At 48.7% G+C, this 20,911-nt stretch overlaps 1 protein-coding gene across 2 annotated transcripts in view; it reads right to left on the bottom strand.

Annotated features, from left to right (window-relative positions):
* The window catches only part of TCF20 (transcription factor 20), a 115,796-nt gene extending 98,455 nt beyond the window's left edge, over positions 1-17,341 (bottom strand). Inside the window, exons 1-2 of one of the 2 annotated variants that reach the window (XM_042890545.1) lie at positions 17,207-17,341; positions 8,432-8,542 (exon numbers count right to left, since the gene is read on the bottom strand). The gene's annotated coding sequence lies outside the window, so the exon portion shown is untranslated. The remainder of the gene's footprint in view (positions 1-8,431; positions 8,543-17,206) is intronic. The other variant, XM_042890546.1, reaches the window with a different exon arrangement.
* Positions 17,342-20,911: the final 3,570 nt, after the last annotated feature.

The raw sequence follows: 20,911 nt of genomic DNA, 5'->3' as shown, positions 1-20,911 counted from the left end.
GCCCCACATAATAAGCTGCATGGAAGTCAATTTATCGATCACGGCATACAGGGCTAAGTCAGGCCTGCCGGGATTCAAAGTTGTGGTTTCATCAGGGCGCATAGGTAATTCATACCTGATGCTTGAGGCCATCCCCTCTGGCTACAAATGGGAGACCAAGGTGATTTCTTAAACTTAAGTTTTATAGTTCAGCACACTATTCAGGAATGCAAGAAAGTGCCTGCTTAAAAATCCGATCTTTACTTTGCCAATGTCACCCTACCAGCAAAGATCTCTCTCCAGGTTTGTGTCCTCATTTTCCCATGTAATAAAACTGAGAAGAGCAGTCAGGAGACTCTTTCCCTTCCCAGTAATAGCGTGCCCACCTCGTTATCCTGAGTACAACACCGGGATCTTCTGAGACTCTCACCAATGACTCCTTTCTGTGAAACCAATTAGAGCGTTCAGCTCTGATCTAGTAGTATTGCACAGCCCAGCACCTATAAAGCTATGAAAAAACAGGGTTGTGCCAATGTATCTTAGCATAGGGGATGTTACGGTGTCAGGAGACTGCTGGAGATGACCTTAAAATAATCTTAAAAATTAAAAATAGATAAAGGGTATATGTGACTCGGTTTGTTTGTTTTGGTTTGGGGCACATCTGGCTCTGGTTTGGGGCACCTCCCCTGCCTTCCTCCTCTGAGGATCCAAGTCTTTCTAGGCTGAAAAACGCTGACAATCAGAGGACCAAGAAAATGACATCCTCCTAAACAGTGAGAAACTGAAAGATGCTAAAATGAAGTGGGATTTTACTTAGCCCATGTCAAATTCTGGTTGGTCTTCATTCACTTTTACTAGCATCTATACTAAGACTTCCACTTATTCAGTTATTTCGATCTCAAGATAGCCAATAGACTCAAAACCCTCTTACCTACAATTAAGGTATTAAAGCTCACAGAAACCTTCGTTACACTTCAGCAGCAGTTCCCTAACTAAGCCAAAGAAAACAACAACAACAACAAAACACTGAGCACACATCTATTGAAGACTTAGATTTATCAGGTTTGATGATTTTTTAAATTCATCATGGCAGGGTTGGGAGGAGGGAGATAAATTGGTTCGAGCCCAGTGTAAAACAAACTCTCTTTGGGTCATCTTTAAAACTAATCTGGATGCAATACTAGAAAGTATGCTTAAGGAGACAAACAAAAGCCTCCCAATTGTTTTATAATCACACTATCGGTCCAAGAGGCCTAAGTAAAACTAATACGATGTGGCCGAATGAGCTGCCTGTTATTGTTGGCTACTTGAGGAAAGCAGGGCTTCAGCAATCCAGATTTACAGGACGGGGAGCCTGGCGGGTCTCTGGTTTGGTTTTGTGCCAATTCACAATCACTCATGCTCTCGGATAAGTCATGATGCTGTCAGCGGCTTCAGCTCAGCTGCAAAACCGCGTTATGAAAGCAGCGGACACTCAGCAAAAGCGAGGTCCTGCCTGCAAGGGGCACACAGGAAGGCCACGCTGCAGTGCTTTAAGCAGGTGGGGAAGACAGCAGTGAAAGCCAGTGTGGACAGACTGACACAAACACATTCCTAACAGGACTACTTCACCACTAAAGTGGTTTTCACCAAAGCATCTGAAGGTTCATTGAAACCTAAATAAAGGTATGCTCAGATGAGCAAAACAATTCGGTCAGTGTGGCTAACAAGTTGCTGTCCCCCCAAAGCCCGATACTGCTGACTCACCATATGTGTTTCCAGTCCTCTGTAATGCAAAGGAACAATCGGTATCCTCAGAGAAATCCCCCACAAACTGTTTTAGTGCTGCTTACAATCAGAGGGGACAGTCTGGCTCACAGTCAGCAATCTGGCACGTTGGCAGGGGCCGGCTACAAAGGATGTCCCTAGAGTTCCCAGTCTAGCTCCATCCCCTGGCACCAAAATCAAATAGGAAGTCAAACTTTCAATTTAAAAACTAAATAAAGGCAGAAATGTAGCTCTGACCCTGCCAGGATACTGCCTCAGGAATAAGCAGTGAAGCTGCCCCCAGGAAGGCACAATACATCAACAGTGGGATGGTAGTGGGTTGGTTTCCATCACACCCCACAGGTCCTTGAAGGAAACGAGAACCCAGGCAAGACCTGGGGAGGAGCTGGGGAGAAGGTACCTGGGATCAACCTTCTCTCTCTCTGCCTCTCCCCCAGCAGATCTCATCTGTGCCATCAGGATTTTGGTGACATTTCCCCTCAGCCCCCCACTGCCACCTCCCCGGGCTACGCGCAGCCAAGGGTGCAGAGAACACCGCACGCTCTGTTTCCTTTGCGGGCTGGACAAATAAGTCTTCAGCTAGCCGCATGCAAGCCATTAAAAATATATTAACATACCCAGCAGGGGCTGTCACTTTTTCTTTTCTTCCCCCCTCCCCTTTTCTTAAATGCAGAGAAGGGAGAAATCTTGCCACAATAACAAGAGGTTTTCATCAAGTCTCATTACCTTGAGCACAGCCGTGCAACACAGCCCCCACAGAGAACAGCCCTCGGCTCCCGCTGTCATTAAAGGAGCGAAGATCTTAAACAAAAATTAAACCCAGGGCAACACAGAGCTGGGAGCATGCGGATGGGTGAGGCAGGCAGGGATGGGATAGGATGAATGCATCCTACGGAGCTGGTCAGGGACACGTGGGGTTTCATGCTGGCACCTGGGGTCATCCTGCATTTCCCAGCAGGGTAGCAGCATTCCCTCATGCTTATAAGGCTCAGGGATAAGTGAGGTGATTCCACGCTTCGCAGGCTGCCCAACAGGCATGGCCTCACACACCCTGACACACATGTGCTCCAGCCAGTCCCAGGCCCCCACATGGCTAACTGGAAAGAGGTGACCCAAGGCAAATGGGATGTAAAAATGAAGTCTGGTGTGGTTGCATTTTACAAGTCTCTAGGTGAGACTTAAATATGTTTCCTATTGGGAATGGGGAAAGTGAAAATGCTCTCCCTTGAGAAGAGAGCAGAAGAGTGAAGAAAGGCTGAGCTGTGCAGAAATGATGATAAGGCACTGACAGAAGGTGGACAAGGATCTCTGAGGAGTAAGGAGGATGAGGACCAAAGCAGCTGAGGAGTGGGGACTGACCACAGATACCACAGAATTAACTCCTGGCAGAGCGGCTAGGAGCAGAAGGCAGCCATGAAGACAATATGGCTCACAAACAGAACACGAACAAGGTGACCAAAAGACAGGATGGTGACACCCAGGGTCCAGCCCAGTTGCAGAGGAAGGCACCAGGGAAGCGTAAAAGAAGCTATTCCTGATCTCTGGTGCTCCTAACTGTTGCAGCTGCAAACGCTTCAACAGGTCATCATCTGCACAGTTCATGCACCCTCCAGCTCTGGAGTAATTATGCCCATTCTGTAAAAGACACACACATCACATAATAAGGTCCACTGATATCACAAAGACAGATAGGAGAGTAAGCAAAATGTCTGACGGTACTAGGAACAGAGCAGAAATAGCCCCGATATCACAGTGATGTGATATAAATCAGATGTATTCGCCTCTTCTTTACTCATCCTATCTTGGCAAGGGCAGATGAGGGACTGAGGGAGTTCAGGAAGTGGCAACAAAGAAAGAGAAAAGGCTTGGAAGGCAGCAAGTGGTCTACACGTGGGAAACAATGTGTATGTTAACAGCAATGTAATTAGGTCAGGGGATAGCTGAGTTGTAACAGATTCCTTGGTCTTGGCTCCATCCAAGGTAGACATGCACATGAATGCTGCATCAGCCTCTACTTGCTGGCTTGCCAGCAGCCTGGATTCTAGACAGCTTGCTCCAAGTGACTAGCATGCCCTGCATCACGACCCAGGCCCTTGATGTGGGCTCCCAGCCCCGTGCCTGCCTCCAGGAGCAGTGTTTGGACTGCGGGGCTGGAGCCAAGGCACCGCTGCCTGCTGCCAGAACAACGCGTGCAGGAGGAGACACTGGGAAGGCTGCAGGCAATGTGCGTGGGAACAGAGCTCAAAGTGATGCAGGCTAAGGTCATCTCAGGGATCAGGGGGTTGACACCCATGATTAAGGCACAATCAAGAAACATTTCCTGACAGTAAAGTCTATTAGACCACAGAATGGGCTCCCAGGGGAAGCGGGGCAAGCGTCATCCCACCGACTCCGTGAGGAGTGACAAGGCAGGCGGCAGCACTCAGCACACAGGGCTGGCAGGACAGCCTGGCAAGGGCAGCACCCACCAACATTCCCCCTCACCACAAACCATGCTGTTTAACCTGGGTCATTCCATGTGCTCACAGCGATGGTGAGACCACATCAGGTCACTGAGGTACAACAGATGGGATGGCAAGCAGCGGGACAGGACAGGCATGTGATGTGGAAAGGGAGGAAAGAGGCCATGCTGCAAACCCTCTGGGCATACAGAGAAAGGCAGTGGAGGATTCAACTCAGGTGGAGGGGGGTTAACTAATCATGATTTGGCACGGCCACACTCATGAAACTGGGCATGGCCTGGTACATATGGAGGTGATCTTGATTTACAGCAGAGAGCATGTCTGTTAATAGTATAGCTGCTACCATGTAAGTTTCTGACACTCTGGGCTGGCATTAGTGCTTCCGATCTTTAAGACTGTCTTTGCGTTGACTTCATGTTTAATGACCTCCTTCTAACTGTCCAGTTTTTATATTTTTAAAAATGGAATGATTAGCTTGGTTTTGAACTGCATAGTTCTACAGGAATATGTGTTTTGCCCCATTTAAGGTTAGCAGACACCTATCTTCTTTGTTGTTTTTTGTTAGGGGGGCAGGGAAGGAGGCATGAAGAACCTCCCAAGTTCAAAATGAATCTCTCCGCTTGTAACACGCTTCCTTCCGTCTCCCAACACAGTGGTTACAGAAGCTGCCCACGGCTGACACTACTTGTGGAGCTCCATATGGTTCTGCTTCCATTGATTTTTCCTCAGCTTGACACACTTTGGCACTGCTCGGGTTTTCCTGGTCCTCGGGGAACAGGAAAGATTCCATCAATTCCAGCTTTGCCTTTTCTTTGTTTTGACAAAGCTCCCACTGTGCCATCTATGGCAAACGCATTGTTATGGTGAAGCCTAAAGGTGAACTTGTTTCAACGCCACCAGAGCTGTGGATTTGTTCACGTTGCGCTCAGAATCGTTAGCAATTATTTATGTTGCATTAGTGCTCAAGAACCCCTACAATATCAGGGTCTCCTGCACTCAGCATAAGGCACACGCACAGCAGCAAACGCCTGAGCCTGACTAACGTGCTATAGCAAAGTCATTTAATTTAAGGTAGAAAGGCTTCAAAATGGAGTGCCATTTTAAAGCGCCCCTAAGTTGACAACGGTTTGTACAATTATCACAAACCACTCAAAGAAAGGTTCAGTACACCCTGGGAGTACCATGTATTCACCATAACTCAGCGAATGCTTTTTGCAGCTCCCTTCTATGCTCAGTCATGAAGGATATAGATCATTACAGCCTCCAGCTATGGAGCTCTAGCTCACAGAGTAGCAGCTCACACTTTTAGCTCTGGAGATCCCCAGTTCAATCTGCTGCATGTCAGCCAAGAGGGCAGCTGTCATATAATTACCGCCACAACTTTGCATGTGAAAAAGTAGGGAGAGCGAACAGAGATCTTATTATAGAATTCTGGTTGCAACCTGCTGAACAGCTCCTATTTAAAGTAACTTCTTGTAAAGAGGAGGAGAAAAAAAAAAGAAAAAAAAAAAAAAAAAAAGAGTCTTCCATTCAGCTTCCCAATCCTTTCTGTTTTGCAGAAGAAATCAGCGCTGCTTTGCAGGAAGTCCTTTGTTACAAATGCATGTGTATATTTAATGAAGTGCACACGTGTAGGCTCAGGAGTAAGGCTCCAGCCCCTTATCAGCAGCAAAAGAGAAACAATTCTCACTGCTGCAACCAAGCAATCTGAAGTCCAAGATGGCACCTCGGTTGCTTTCTGAGCTATAACCATTCACCAGCAGCCAAGCCAACTGAATCTGGGATTTACATATTATAATTTAGGTTCAAGAAATCTTAACTTAGTTACATCTTCCCCCCTCCCCTTCAAACTGCACATACAAGCTCTCAGGAAGACTTAACAATACAGAGAATCTGAGAGGATTTGTGCCTTGAGCTACAAAGGTACAAATCATGGCAAAAAAAAAAAAAAATCAAATCTCAAATGAAAATACTTTAATGAATGCAACACAAAACAATTAGACCAAGTTTCTTCTTATCCATTAATCTTTCTGCAGATCCTTCTGCACACATGCAGCAATTTTTGAGCCAACTCTTCTTCCAAGCCAAGATGTTCAAAAACAGAATTTGAAACAATGTAATCCAGTTTTAAAGAAACATTAATTTCCCCCAAAACAATTATTCTAGAAATCTGTCTTTCAACAGCCAAACTGTCAGGCTTCAAATACAACTCAAATTCTCTGCAGAATATTCTCTACTAGAAAGTCCTGTCCATCCACCCGTTCACCCATCCATCCACGTATCGCCAACAGCACGAAACCCCCATTCTCTGCACTGAACCACCTGGGATCATCAGCAGCAGATCAGAGCTAGAGCTCTCATTCCTTGCCAAGGACTGACCCACTCACTACATATCACTCCACGTGGGCTGCTCTGGCTCCAGCTGCTCGGTACCTGCAAGCGTACCTCTGAAACATGCCAACCAGTTCATGCTCACTGCACCTTCAAAGCAACACAGCATGGTGCTTCCAACGGGACGTGAGGGAGAAGCTCTCTGTGGGCCATTGCAAAGCCAAGCTCCAGAATTCAGCACAAGCACAGGCGCACCAACACTTTGTACGTACACCAGCTGAGTTCTCCAGTGACATCCCTCCATCAGCCTTATTTCTGAAGAGCTGTTTTCACTGCGTTCAGAGCCTCTGCTTCTTACCTCAAGCAAGAAAGAACACCTTGGCACTGCACAAACCGTCTGACCATCTATCTCCCTCCTTCTGAAAACAGGCTGAGGGAGAGAATCAAGGGCACAAAGCTCAATTCTGAAGAAAGCTGCTTGCAGCACAGAAGTAAAACCTGTCTGGGCCCATCGCCCAGGAGGGACCCACAAAGGGCTCACCCCTCCCTCACCTTCTACAGGCAGGCAGAGCTCACCACCATCTGAACCACCCTTGCTGCAGAGTCCAATGTAAGCAGTACAGCTGTGCACAGAGATCGCTGAAACGAGACACCGACAGGCTATTTTCTGGTATTATTTCTGTAAATTTAGCACTGCTAAAAGGTTCCAGATAGATGCTCTCTGGAGACTGAAAGCCTTTGCCTACCCGGAGAAGATATGCAGAGAGAATCGCAGCAAAGCGTAGATGTGCTTTTCTCATCTCTCCCAGCCTGCCGAGGCTGAAATGACTGACAACGGTCCAAAATGAGGGACACACATAAATTATTAATATTGCACTAGTAGTCGTGCTGTTGCTGTGACAGTCTAAAGACTTGAGAGAGGCAGGCCCTGCAGGGGAATATTACTTCACTTCAAAATCATTCATTCAGGAAGCTTGCATACCGAGGAGAAAAGAATCACTCTGCAGCAAGCTCCATCGAAACCCTCAGTTTTAAGACCCTTCCTTTCCAAGGCATAAAGCAATTTCAGCGAGAACGGGAAAGCAACGTGAAACATCAGCAGCTCTGGATTTCAAGCGAGCACCACGGGAGCAGCATTTTTTCCAGATGCGAACCCTCACACGTGTCTCCTCCCCAACCTGGGAAGCCCACCCTGCTTCTGAGAGCTGGAGCCGTGTTTTGTATCTGCAGCTACTCTGCTGAGGCAGCCGAGCCCGCGCCAGCCGGGATAATGGGCACTAGCACATGGCTGGCAGCCAAAAAGCCACTTCGGGCAGCAACCTGCGCTGGAAGAGCGCGAGGCTCCGGCTTTGCGTTCTCCCAGACCTTTTATCTCCTTCCAGGTTTCGTGCTATACCTGCTGCCGCAGCAGCCAAAAACCTGTAAAGCAGTATTTATATAAAAAGAGGTGGCTTCCTACTGATCATTTTTCCTCTTCTCCCCTGTTGCAAGTTTGGTCCATTTCACATCGATTTCCAGAACTGAGATAAATGAACGGAACTTTGACATTTCAGAAAACAACTTCAATGATTTTTGTCTTTTTTAGCCATCAAGAATAAATTCACTTTGCATTTAAAACAGAAAAATTCCCTCCCCAAATACTTGAAATAGTTACTGAAACGTTTTCTTTGCCAAAACCCCACAAAGACTCAAGCTTATTAATAACATTTTGAATATAACAAGCACAACATAGCTCCATACCAAAAAGAGAAGAAAGCAGGCAATTCCTCAAACAATAAAGCAATCCATTTTGAAAGCTAGTATTTTCTAGTACAAATTCTTGCATTAACCAAAACAGGAAGGTTTTCAGTAAGTCTACACACCAACGGGGGGAAAGAAAAAGCAGACCCTACCCCCAGCTGGATGGCATTCCTCTCTTTGGGTGCAATGTGGTAGCATTTGACTGACGCATCTGATCCATTCCCAAACTCCAGGCGATGTTTTAATCATCAATGGGCAGAATCCTATTAATTTTCAGGGAAAAAAAAATAGAAAAACAGAGTAGAATGTGGAGATAGGATACAGAGCACCTGGCATTTGACTAGCAGATCCAGCTGATTTAGCTAGGCCCATAATAATCAGAAATTAAAGAATAAGTTGGTGGCACAAAGTGCCATCTACCAGTGGAATCCCCTTCCACCCCTCCACCCTCCCTCTGTCACCTTAGCCCAACCCCATCTCCCGACACAGCTTGGAACATCAGTCCCACAGCAAAGGAAAGGGATGAGGCAGAGGAGTGGGAAGAACTAGAACAGGGTGAATGGGGACAGTGCATCGAGCCCACTGGCACATCCCAAGGGTGGGCACAGGCCCATGCTGAGCAGAAAAGAGCACATCCAGCACGCAGGAGGAGGTAGCAGCAGAGCAGCTGGGGCTCTCTCAGGCCATCAAGCCCTTGAAGGTCAGGGCACAGAGCTCGCATAGAGCAGCGATGGCAAGAGGATGACATGCTCAGCCCTGCTGGGGGCTGTGTGGCTGCAGCCCAGGGTCCCACCAGGATCCCTGTAGCACACGGCTTCACGTCCAGCCCCACTGCGCCTGTAACCAACCCCACGGCCGGTCAGCAGGGCTTGAACCCTGGGATTCAGCAGGCACCAGCCTTTACCTCACACACTAAATAATTAAACTCTGTGGGAGCAGCAGCAGCCTCGTAAAACTCTCATACAGCCCGAGCCAGCCATTAATGGGGGTCAAAGATGAACACTTTTTTTTTTTTTTTTAAGTGCGCTTTGATGCATGGGGAGAGCGGTGAGAGGAGATGTTCATTACCCTCTGTGCTACCCAGAGCATTTTTCCTGACTATCAACACCTCCTCCTCCCACCCGCACCATGTGCTGCTGGCAGCCACCCATCCACGCAGCTGGAGGCCATCGGAAAGTGCATCTGGTCACCTGCAGGCAGCAAGGGGCCAGCAGAAATAGCAAGGGCTCTCTGGCCTCAGCGCCCCTTCCTGCCAGCCCTTGGGCTGGGGAAGCCATGGGCAGCACACGGAGCACTCAGCAGGGCACGCACTGCAGGGCCGAGCTGTCACAGACTTGGGATGGACTCACAGGGATCATCAAGTCCAAATGGCAGTCAGCAAACAACAGGGCAATGAGAAAACGCAACAGAAACCTCAGCAGAACAACAAGTGCCTTCAATTACAAGGAACAACTCCATCGCATGGTTGGATCCATCACCCCATGCGCTGGGTCGTGGTGTGCTGCATGAGCACACTGCTATTATCTGTTTGCAATCACGTTTCAGTCGGTCTTTCTGCTTAATGCACGAAGAGCAGAGCTAATCAGATTCACTCCTTCTTTATGCTTAATGCTTTCAGTTCCCAAGCATGCTCCGTGCTGATTCAACCAATGCTCAGCTAACACTATCCAGGAGCAGGCAGTGCAAAAGAAGATGGGACTACCTATTAATCTTAGCTCTTCTTTCCACTCATTGTGTCTGAAATTCCTTCTGCAGTCAAAGCTTTGCTACGAGAATCAGGAAATTCCCATTTCCCCCTCTCCACTCCCTTCTGCAAGCTGCTCCTGCAGCGGTATCTGGGCAATTAATTACCGCACAGACCTATTGGGCTTTCCTCTCACCCTCAGGGAGAGCTTTTTTAGGTATTTCCTGGCTGGGAACCTCCACAGAAGGATGTCTTCTGCTGGCACCGCAATACCCGTCCTTCACTAATCTGTCGGAAGTGACCCTCACGTGCTCTCCTCCCCCTGCTCTCCCAGAGCTGTGTGATTACTGCAGCCCGGCATATGAACTCTAACAGCACTTCCAGCCTGAGGACACAGCGACTCCAAACAGGGCCCTGCGCCCTCCCTCCATTCCTTTGCCCTCTGCAAGGCAAATGGGACATTTTCTGGAGCCAGCTGCAATGCCGTCACCTGCCGGTACCGGAGCAACTGCCACAGCTGTGCAGAGGGCCCCAGTAACACCCAAGACCATGAGCCAGGTTGAGCAGCACAGGAGATGAAGCCAACAGCAGCTCATGCACCTGCATGTGACCCCCAACTGACGCCCACAGCATCAGGCAAAGCAGTAGCAGCTCCCGGATGGACCCTGGCCACGCAGCTCCTTTTCCAACACCTGCCCCAGGCCTGCAAACAAGCGCAGGGGATGGAGGAAAACCATACCTCTCTCTGAGATTACTTACATTTTCTATACTGCCCCTCTCTTATAAACGGGGGGTGTTTCTTTTGTCTTTAATAGTGCAGCTGGCTTATAAGCGTGTCAGATTTATAAAAACATATCCCTGAAAACAAAGCCACTTTGTGCTCAGCATATCCAGTGGCACCATTATTTAATACCAATACACCAGTTCTTTCCTTTATGCACTCCACTGCTGGAACACAAATGCACTGTAACAGCCACCCGGTGTATAATCTTACCCTGTAAAGCAACGCAGCCCCACAATAATCCCTCTCTTCCCATAATGTCTTCAAATACCAACAAGAAGAATTTAAGCTTAAATGTTTAAAAAAGAAAAAAAAGAGCAGGAGGATAAACATCTCTTAACAACTCTCAAATTGGAGCAAATTCCCCCACCTCTCCCTACTGTTATTTGAAAACAGCTGCACAAACATCTCCAATTCGTGCCGCACACCAATTGCCACCTGCCCTTCCCACCAGGTATGGCCACTCAGTCAGCCCATGCACACAAAGGCTCCCCACACCCTGCTGCTTTTGGCAAGCAACCCCCTGGTGACATCATCTTCACCCCCGTGCTTTATAAAACTCAGTAGGCAGCACAGGATCTGCTCCAGTAGTTGTAAAGCAATCACTGAGGGCCAAGAGACGTCTCCATCCCATCTCCTAAATGCACACTCTGACCCATGCCGTGCCCCTGCTAAGTGCACACGTGGGCGTGCATCTCATCAGGCTGCACGTGTCTCTTCCTGCCACCAGCAAGGAATGGCACAGAGACGCTGGTCTACAAAAGCAGAGTGAAGCTGAAACGCCGTTCATACCATTCAGTGGAAGCAAGGTCCCTTGGTCGTTTGCCAAAGAGTTTGAGCTACTGCCCTACCTCTGCATCTTGGCTGCATGCTGTGCTGCTGCTACTCCCACCAAAGGGGGACCCAGACATCACCCTGCTCTTGTCCTTCACTCCAAACCTCGAGGACCCCCCGGTCCAAACTCAGCACCAAACTCAGCCCCACGTGCCACCATTCCCATATGTGGTAATGCCCACAGCTGTCCCTGCCTGAGGCAGAGATATGGCTACTGCTCCTTAAGCCATTTAACATCCTCAGGCTCAAGTTATTAGCAAATACCCTAATAGCAACAGGCTGTCTTCCTGACGAGGTGGTGAAACTCAACCTCTTCCCTTTCCCTTTTGAAAGTACGGCTTGGAAATGGGATCAGCATCTGGAAGCACACATGAGCTGATCCTGGGGAAAGAATGAGAGGAGCGAGGGGAAGGGAGGGAGCTGAGAATGAAGGCTGAGAGCGAGGTTTCACGTTACAGCTGAAGGAGACTAACAGTTCACCGCTGCCAAAAAAGGGGGGCCCCATTTCCACCTTTCCTTCATTCCCCACCTTTCACTTCTGGCAACACAAACCTCACCCCTCCCGTGCAGCAGCACTGGTACTAGCCTGAACCTGGTGAGCAGGTTCAGTTCTCTATCCCAAGAGAAAACTATTCATGTTTTTTTGCTGTGCTTTTTTTTTTTTTTTTTTTTTTTCTTTCTTTTAAATGCACATATATTTTTTACCAAGTCCATTTTCCAAAAGCTGCACATGCTGAACTCATGCACACCGGAGCGGCACAAGAGCACAGCTCAATCTCCCCTCCTGGACAGAGCCAGCAGCCAGACTGCAACAGAACCCACCCTCAGCTACGTGACAATGTGGTGCCAGCACAAAAGATGGGGCTGAGCCAGAAAGCCAGCAATAGATTTGTTTGCCAATAAGCATAAAGCATAAAGTTTGACCTATAATTAGGGTCTATCCACCTGAACTCAGGAGTGAAGGCAGCCACGAAGGTAAAGGCTAACATTCAAACTGAACAGACCCAAACCAGACAAAAATATGAGCAGTGCTGCAGGATTTCAATAATAATTGTTTCTCTTTTTAAATTGGACTCTTATTTTCCAACAAGATGGCTGCCTTCATCACTGTGCTCAGAAATGTCTGTTTCCATTACAAATTTAACAATTAGTTTCAGGGTGGTTGTGGTAAAGCATTTTTCTTTTCCCATCAACTCTACATGAGATGAACAAATAATGCAGTTCTCTTCGATTTAAAAAAAAAAAAAATTAAAAAAAAATCAAGCCCATTTTACTTCACTGTCTTTCTTTCCTTCCACCTCCTCAGCTCAATCACTAAAAGCAATTTACAGACAATAAATGCAACTTCACAGCTGCTTGTACGAAACCTTCCCTTTATTTTATAGATGAAGATACAGTATATATAGAAGTTAATACCACAGAGGTCTGCTTCAAAGCTGGAGAAGGAAGAGGAACAGACAAACTGAAAGAATACAGATCGTGCCTGCACACCAGTAAAACCAGTAATAAAGGGTTAAGGATGTCACCAGTGGGATGTAAATTTGGTGAACGTATCTGCTTAAATACAGCAACAAACAAAAGACTGCTCTGGGCTGTTGCTTTTTTGTTTTATTCTGTTTTTATTAGCTTCGTGCAGATCACCAGGAATGAAGAATCTGCAGCTGAAAACCACACACATCATTTTGTCAATGGAGATCTGCCAGCCAGGAGAGCGTCCAACGCTTTATCGCAGCCTCCCGGGCTTTGGCAGGGCCAAGAGGAGCGAGAACCTGAGCCCGACGTTAAAATAACCGCCTGTGAAAAAGCACGGGGAGTAGAACCACTAAAGAGAAGGAAAATAAAATATGCAGGCACTCTTCTGATGCTAACTGCTCCTCCAGGTTTAATAAAAATGCACAGCCAACTTTTCTTCCTCCGCGCGTTCCTGCAGCTCAGAAGCGCTGCGCAGCCCGGCGTGCCCAGCTCTCCCAGAGCCACACACCACAGCAGAACAACCCTGTAAGAACCAGGAAGGTGGTGCTGGAGACAAAGCAGTGTTAATTTTGGCACTATCTTATCACATAGCCTGAGTTTACTACCAAAACTATCACCTCTGGGTCAGTAAATCCGCATGCTCCTGGACTCCTCCATCTGCCCTGCAAGTCCTCTCCTGGCACTGTCCCTGCTTCGGCCAGCAGCTTTGTTTCCTTATCCATGACCAACACAGACTGGTTTTTGTATAGCCACGGCCCCTGGAAAACTAATTCAGGATTAAACTCATTTCTAGCCTACATACAAATACCAGGCACACTTAACCCAAGAGGGCACTGGGGCTTCTCTACTGTGACCAGCTTGAAAACCCAAGCTGTATCACACATGCATCGAAGAACAGATAGGCGTCAAGAAGGATCAGAAAACAACAGAAACAAAGCCAACATGAAGGATTTGAACTTGCACTCTCTCTCACATAGGGACAGCTGGTAAACACCACACCATGTCTAGCAGGGCCGCCATTTTCTGCCTCTTCACTGCAGGAAGTCCAGATGTCTGCGCCCCGTCCACACAGCCCTGCCACTGCAGCCCAGCACTACCTCACAAAATGGCTCCTGAGATGCAACCACTGCAGAGAGCCCAGTACATGGAGCCCACGGTCCATTTGCACCTTCCATGCGAGGCCTGGGGTACCCCTGTTTCCACAGCGTGGCCTGTGACATCCCAGCAGCTGCAGGACAGCAGGAGGGGACCAGCAGCCTTTTGAGTGCTTGGAACTGGCACCCAGTGCTGTCACCAAGGCCCTGGAGTCCAAGCCTCCCCATCCAGGCCCTGGAGTCCAGGCTCCCCCCTCCAGGCCCCACACACAGGTTTCCCTGCCCAGGCCTTCAGGCCCAGGTTCCCATGTCCACACCTCCCATACCCTCAAACCTCCAGCCAGGCCACGGCGCCGTTCCCTCTCCCAAACTGTTCCAAAAGGAAGAAACTGCAGAAGGCATGAGCAGCTCAGGCTGAGAATATCATTTCCGAGGCTGGTGGAGGCTAAGCCACTGATATTTTTCTAATACAAGGAACATATAAGATGCCTAGAATTTGATAGCTGCTTTTTAATTAAATTGAAATAAGTAAATCACAACCCGTTGCCATGGAGAACGAACAGACACAGCCTCTTGACTCCAGGGCAGGATCAAGCAGGAGAGGCAGACAAGGCTGTGAAATTAAAAACACCTATTTTAAATCAAATGGTCTCGATAATTAGCAAAAAATGTGGTATAGGGAAACAATATAACCATATGGCAGGAAGTGGTTTTCAAGGTGAACTACAAAGCTTCTTTAAATAAATGAATAAATTGCAGGAGCTGCCGGGTCACTTCCAGAACCCTATCTACAGGATTGAACGTCATTTAAAAAAAAAATAGAAAAAAATAGTAATTAGCCCTTCTTTTCATTTTCCTGCCTATAGTCTACACTATGTTTGTTCTTATTTTCAGAGACTTGTTTCAAGTGATTTATGTTTACACCTATTTGCAGCTACCAGCAAGCCGTCAAACCACACGTTTTCAAAAGCCTTGCAGATCACCCTGGAGTAAGAATCAAGTTTATGGGATATAAAACCTTTTATCTCTTGCTCAGTGTCATTATACAATCCTGGCCAAGTCATCCGACACTAATAATCACTCTGAAGCCACGCATCCCCACTGTGACTGCCCCAAAGTGACGTGAGCAGACCAGTCACATCACACATTAGACTCTGTGCTGCCCCTCTGCTGCAGCAGAGCTTAGAGGGACAGGGCAGGCGACTGGGCTGGTGCCAGGAGCCTTGCATGCTCCCTTCCCCTGTAGTTTGTGCAGCCCACAGGGCAGGCAGAGTGCTCCATGCCTTCCTGCTCCCACACTCACATGCTTGCAACAGCATGGAGAGGGGTTGGGTGGCTTGCGCCGCTCCTTAGCATCTCTGCAGACAGGGTATTTGTTACACGGCTGGTGCCCCTACCCTTTCAAAGCACTGCTGCTCTGCTCAGACCTGAGAGCCAGAGGCTCTCAATGCCTTTCTGAGACCAGACAGAGCAAACCTTAGCAAGACTACCCAACAGTTTCATACAATCAAAGTGCACCAAATCCGTAAGAGCCTAAAAATACTTGAAATAAATTCTACCTGATGACTCGGATTCAAAAATATGCCATGTGTTTTTTTCCCAAGGGAACAGACAGACACACTAATCTTCACTTCAAACCTCCTGTCTGCTCCAGGGGAGAAACCAACCTTTCCTCCTCATTTTTCGAGGACACAAGTTGTCAGCCCGTCATTAGTCTTCCACGGCCACTAACGACCCACACCAAGCATGCTGCCAGATCCCAGTTCCAGGCCCTCTCGGCACAGCTGGTTACATTAAGAACAGTCATATTTTCCACACTAATCAGTAGAAACCAAGCTGGCTATTGACAAATCCACTTTGGTTCCCCACCATGGCTGTGAAGGGAAGGAATTAAGGATAGGTGCTACAGATAAAGAAAGGCTGGAGGAGAAAGGAGCAATAAAAATAAGTACTGTCTGCACTCTGCTTCGCCTCAAATTTGGAACACTTGCTGCTTTAACTGTTCAGTAAGATTCATAGCTTTCATTATAAACAAACTCAAGGCCCATCTGCATGAAGATGTGCACAAACTACCTGCCAATGGGGCCCACCTGATGTGCACCACTGCGGGCCCTGATGCAGCTCTGGACCCCGGGGCACACACAGCACGTCCTGCCCTGCTTCGTTCCTTCTCACCCCCCAGTTTCACTTATTTTGAATCCGGGTTTACAGCAGCGTGGCCAACCCAGAGCCTTCCCCTGGAAGCAGCTGCGGTTCCTTCCCCGTTCCCACAAGCCAAGATAAGTGTGCAAGGGGAGCCGCCAGCCCACAGGCACTCCCAGTTGGACACAGTCAGGCCTGGAGGCGTTCAATCCCCGCTGGGCGGCCACTTGGCAAGCGCAGAAGATGCTGGTGATGCCCAGGAGTGCGTTATTTCAGCATCGTGGTGGCGGGGGTTACAGACCAAGAAGAAAACTGAAAACAACAAAACGTGGAGAGTGCTGCTCCCTTTGCAGCACCATCCCATGCCATGCACACAAAGAGGGCTGTGGGCCCACTGGGCTGCCCCTGCCCTGACCTCCAGCCTCCAACCGCGCCATGCAGATGGTAGATTCGGGATGGAAAGCTGCCGACGGCCGGCTATGGCCATGCCACCATCCCAGCGTCCAGCCCTCAAACTTCAGTGTCACCCTCGTGTCACCCGCTGTCAGCAAGTCCGAGCCACGGTCCTGCCGGCAGCGATCCGAACGGGGATCGCACTTCGGACCCGGACGGTGCTCTGCCAAAAATCTGCATCACCCCAAAGCTCGGCCCCAAAGGTCACGGCAGGCAGGGCTGGGAAGCGCCGCGCACAGCTGGCTCAGAGCAGAACGCGCGGGGCTGCACGGGGCAGCCAGCCGAGGGACCACGCGCCGGGTGACCGCGGACACCCACGCAGCGCCCACCCATCGGCTTCCAACGTCCCCCCGCAGCGGTTGGGGCCGCTCAGCGCAAATCCCCACGAAGAGACAGAGCACAGAAAGTCACCTCCAGCGGGTGCACAGGAGGGGTATCCCTGCCCGCCGGCCCACCGGCCGCTCACCTGGCGGGGCCGCCGCTCACGGTGCCATCGCGGCGCGGGGCTCCCGGTTCTTTGTTGCGCGGCGGGGAGCGGGCAAGATCCGGTCACGTCATGTGACCCGCCGGGGGGGTCGGCTCTTGTGGAGGTGCTGCTTTTTTTTTTTTTGCTTTTTTTTTGCTTTTTTTTTTTTCCCCTTCCTCCCCTCTCTCCCTTCCGCCCCCCGCCCAGGCCAGGCCCCGCAGCCGGGCGCGGGTGTCAGGCCCGACTGCTGCCGGCGGAGCGGCGGTGGAGGAGGAGGAGCCGCGGGCGGGAGCGCTCCTCGGCGGGGCGCGGGGGCGGGATCCGGCGGCGCCCGGCGCTGCCCACGGCACGGCCCGCCCCGCGGCTGCCCGCGGCGGGGCCCGGCCCGCAGGGAGCGGTGTGGTACGGTGCTGTCCGTCCGCAGGGCTTTCAAGTCAGTGGCAGCGGGGAGGTGATCGGCCCTCTGTACTGGTGAGGCCGCACCTCCGCTGCCGTGTTCAGTTCTGGGCCCCTCACTATCAGAAAGACGTGGAGACCCTGGAGTGCGTCCAGAGCTGTGAGGGGTTGGAGCACAAGTGTGATGGGGAGCAGCTGAGGGGACTGGCGTTGTTCAGGCTGGAGAAGAGGAGCTCAGGGGAGCTCTCTGCAACCTGAAGGGAAGTTGTAGCGAGATGAGGGTTGGCCTCTGTTCCCAGATAACAGTGATAGGATGAGAGCGAATAGCCTCAAATTGCACCAGGTTGGATATGAGGAAAAATCTCTTCTGAGAAAGAGCGGCGCTGCAGTGGCACAGGCTGCCCAGGGAGGTGGTGCAGTCACCACGCCTGGAGGTGTTCCAGAACTGTGTGGACGTGACCAGTGGACATGGTGGGGATGGGCTGACCATTGGACTCAGTGATCGTAGCAGTATTTTCCACTCTTAATGATTCTGTGATTCTGAGAAGCAGCCTCCCCATTGCTCCTACACCAGCATTGGCTTCACTGGCACCACAACTGGCACAGAAACAAAGCATCCATGAACCAGCAACCTACAGGGCCTAAAACTGCCTCAGCAAAGCTAGCGTGTGCCCAGCAGCCATCCAAAGCATACCGAGGAGCTTGGCTGGCCCTGTGGGTACTGGTGTGCCCATCTGAGGGGAAGGCTCCTGCCCTGCAAGGCTGCTGCACAGCAGCAGCATGCAGGCTTGTCCACTGCCAGACAGATGCAACGTCAACAAGAGCAATTTTAGACAATCACTTTTCAAGGGATCAGGTTCATTTGGTGGTTGTACAGCGCAGCCAGCATTAGAAAGGCTGGCAAAGTCACATCAGTTTTCTGGCAATTTATTTTTTTGCTCTTTTAGTTTAGAGTCTCTAACACAGCATTCCCCCTCCCTTGATCACGTGCACCCCATAGCAATAATATCCCATGCTAAAATCCACACGTAAATTAATCTTTTAAATGACTATCTCAATTTGAAAGACTTTTTTTTCCTTACTGCCTCTCCCCCTAACCTTCCACCTCTCCCTTTCCCAGCTCATTACAGGAAGCAAATCTGCAGATGAAAACACATGAAATAGAACCAGATCCCGCCAGAGCATCAAACATGAAATATGCCAGCGCCGCTCCACAGACAGCATAATCAATGCCCTTCTTCCCACAGCAAAACCACCGAAATTCTTTGTTCCTGCACAGAGTTGTCCCAAATCTACAGTTCATCACTTCATCTGGCAAATGAGATACCCCCACAGAAGCCATGTGAGTGAAACCAACTAATTGCCATCTGAGAACGGGTGCATGCAGACAGACAATAAAGCAGAGGAACACATACTCATCATTAGCAAAATGTGCTGGAAAATAACAACCCAGGCCCCTCAGTCCTTGTCCCAAAGGAGACCAGCAAAAGACTTCCAGAAAATAAATCTTGACCCTGTCTTTGCTTGTGGTCCAGCAGAGAGCCGTCAGCTTGTCACTCACTCCTGCTCACACGCCTCTGTGCTCCATAGGTGTTCCTTTTTTTTTTCTCTCAAGTGGTCAAATTGATTAATATAATTAGATTAAACTAAGAACAATTGCATCTAGCCTGTAGTTAGCCTGAATTTTGCTGCTTTCTGTCAGATCTGATAAAGAGACCCTGAGCCCAGTAGCTTGTTTGCTTTTTCCAGCCATATCAGCTAATCTAATAAAAGATATTACCTTTCTCCACAAACCTGGCTTCCCTGGGATCTTCAGACCATCACAGCTACAACAACAACACTGTCTCGCCTTCTCCAACTGATTCTTCCAGATTCTCTTATCTATGAAATAGAATATGATAAAATGTATTTTTTGTATTGATTCTTATGCTGTTTTTATAATCGTAATATTCAAGTACGGTCTAGGACTACATTAACTGATCCAAGTAACATCTGTCACACGTGGGGCTTGGTTTTCTTTGTCTGGTTCTCTCCCCAGGAAGAAGATGATGTGCAGGGCAGTGTTTTGGTTTTGTGAGTTGTTTTGTTTTGTTTTGTTTTGTTTTTTCTCCTCTATTCTTGTTGCTCTGTTTCATACCAGGGAAAAAGAGGACGATGGCAATTTCTGTGCTAGACTTTATTTCCCAGGGAAGTTAATTTCAGAGTGTTGAGGCACCCATAGAAAGATGTCTCTTGCACAAAGGAATGTTAAAATATGTTCTACCCATCCAAAGAAAAGCTAATCTGTATTCTTGACATCTGGGACAGAAACATCTGAAAAAAGAGAAGAGCATTTCCCTTCTTCCAGAAAAGGAGTTTCAACCTGTGGTCCTAAGGCTCCAGCAGTTGGAGGTTGATTATTAACATACAGGGCAGTGCTCTACACAGCTATAAATAGGAATATCTGGAAACCAAAAGGAGTAACGTATCTACTGATTGCATTGAAACAGACCATCATAGGACAGCTTGGAGGAGACAGTGGAAATAAACTATTTCATGTGAAAACACAGAGCATTTGCTCCTACATAAGGAGTCACACCATTGTTCCTCAAAGAGGAACTCTGAGCAATCCCATGTGTCTGAGAGGCAGAGGTACAACATGTGAGCTTCTGAAAGGCAGGAACTGAGGTGAAGAGAGGAATCATTTGTGCTCAAGTACTGAAAGCAGAAATACCAGAAGACCTCAGGGAGACAGCAGACAGCAGATTTAATATGTTTTTGCAATGTTATATGGCAGCAAAAATCATGCAGTTAATTTAATTTGGGGTTGTAAAGGCAGAGACCTCTTCTCAGAGATATAGGCAATAGTCCCATTTTTTAATATAGCAGTGAGACCACAGTTTGAAGACATGTTTAGATCTGGACAGCTCAGTACAAGCTAGATGTCAACGACTTGAAGGGAAATAAAAAATAAAAAAAAAGAACATAAAATGATAAAAAAGCTGGAAGGGATTACAGTGTGTGTAGGTTGGCCAAATAACAACTGTGAAGAGCATCATGGGAATTGTGTATGCGAACTTCAGGGGTGCAGAAGCACCAGGGAGCGAAAAAGACTGCTTAGGGTTGTCTGAAGGAGTGTAAATGATATCAGTGTAAATGAAATTAAGCAAAGGAAGTCTTAATCTGCAAATCTGCATGACAGCATCCCAGAGGAGCTCCCATCACCCGATTCATGGAAGACGATCAAGAAGGAGTGACTGTGGGAAGGCATTAGATGGGGACAGCGTGCCTTGGGGATGTCTCACTTTTGACTGTCTACCTGATCCAGGT

The sequence above is a fragment of the Lagopus leucura genome, unplaced genomic scaffold (assembly GCF_019238085.1).
Source record: "Lagopus leucura isolate 7727_CA_CO unplaced genomic scaffold, USGS_WTPT01 Super-Scaffold_100159, whole genome shotgun sequence".
In the NCBI taxonomy this organism is placed as follows: Eukaryota; Metazoa; Chordata; class Aves; order Galliformes; family Phasianidae; genus Lagopus; species Lagopus leucura.
This window is presented reverse-complemented; position numbering and strand designations above follow the sequence as displayed.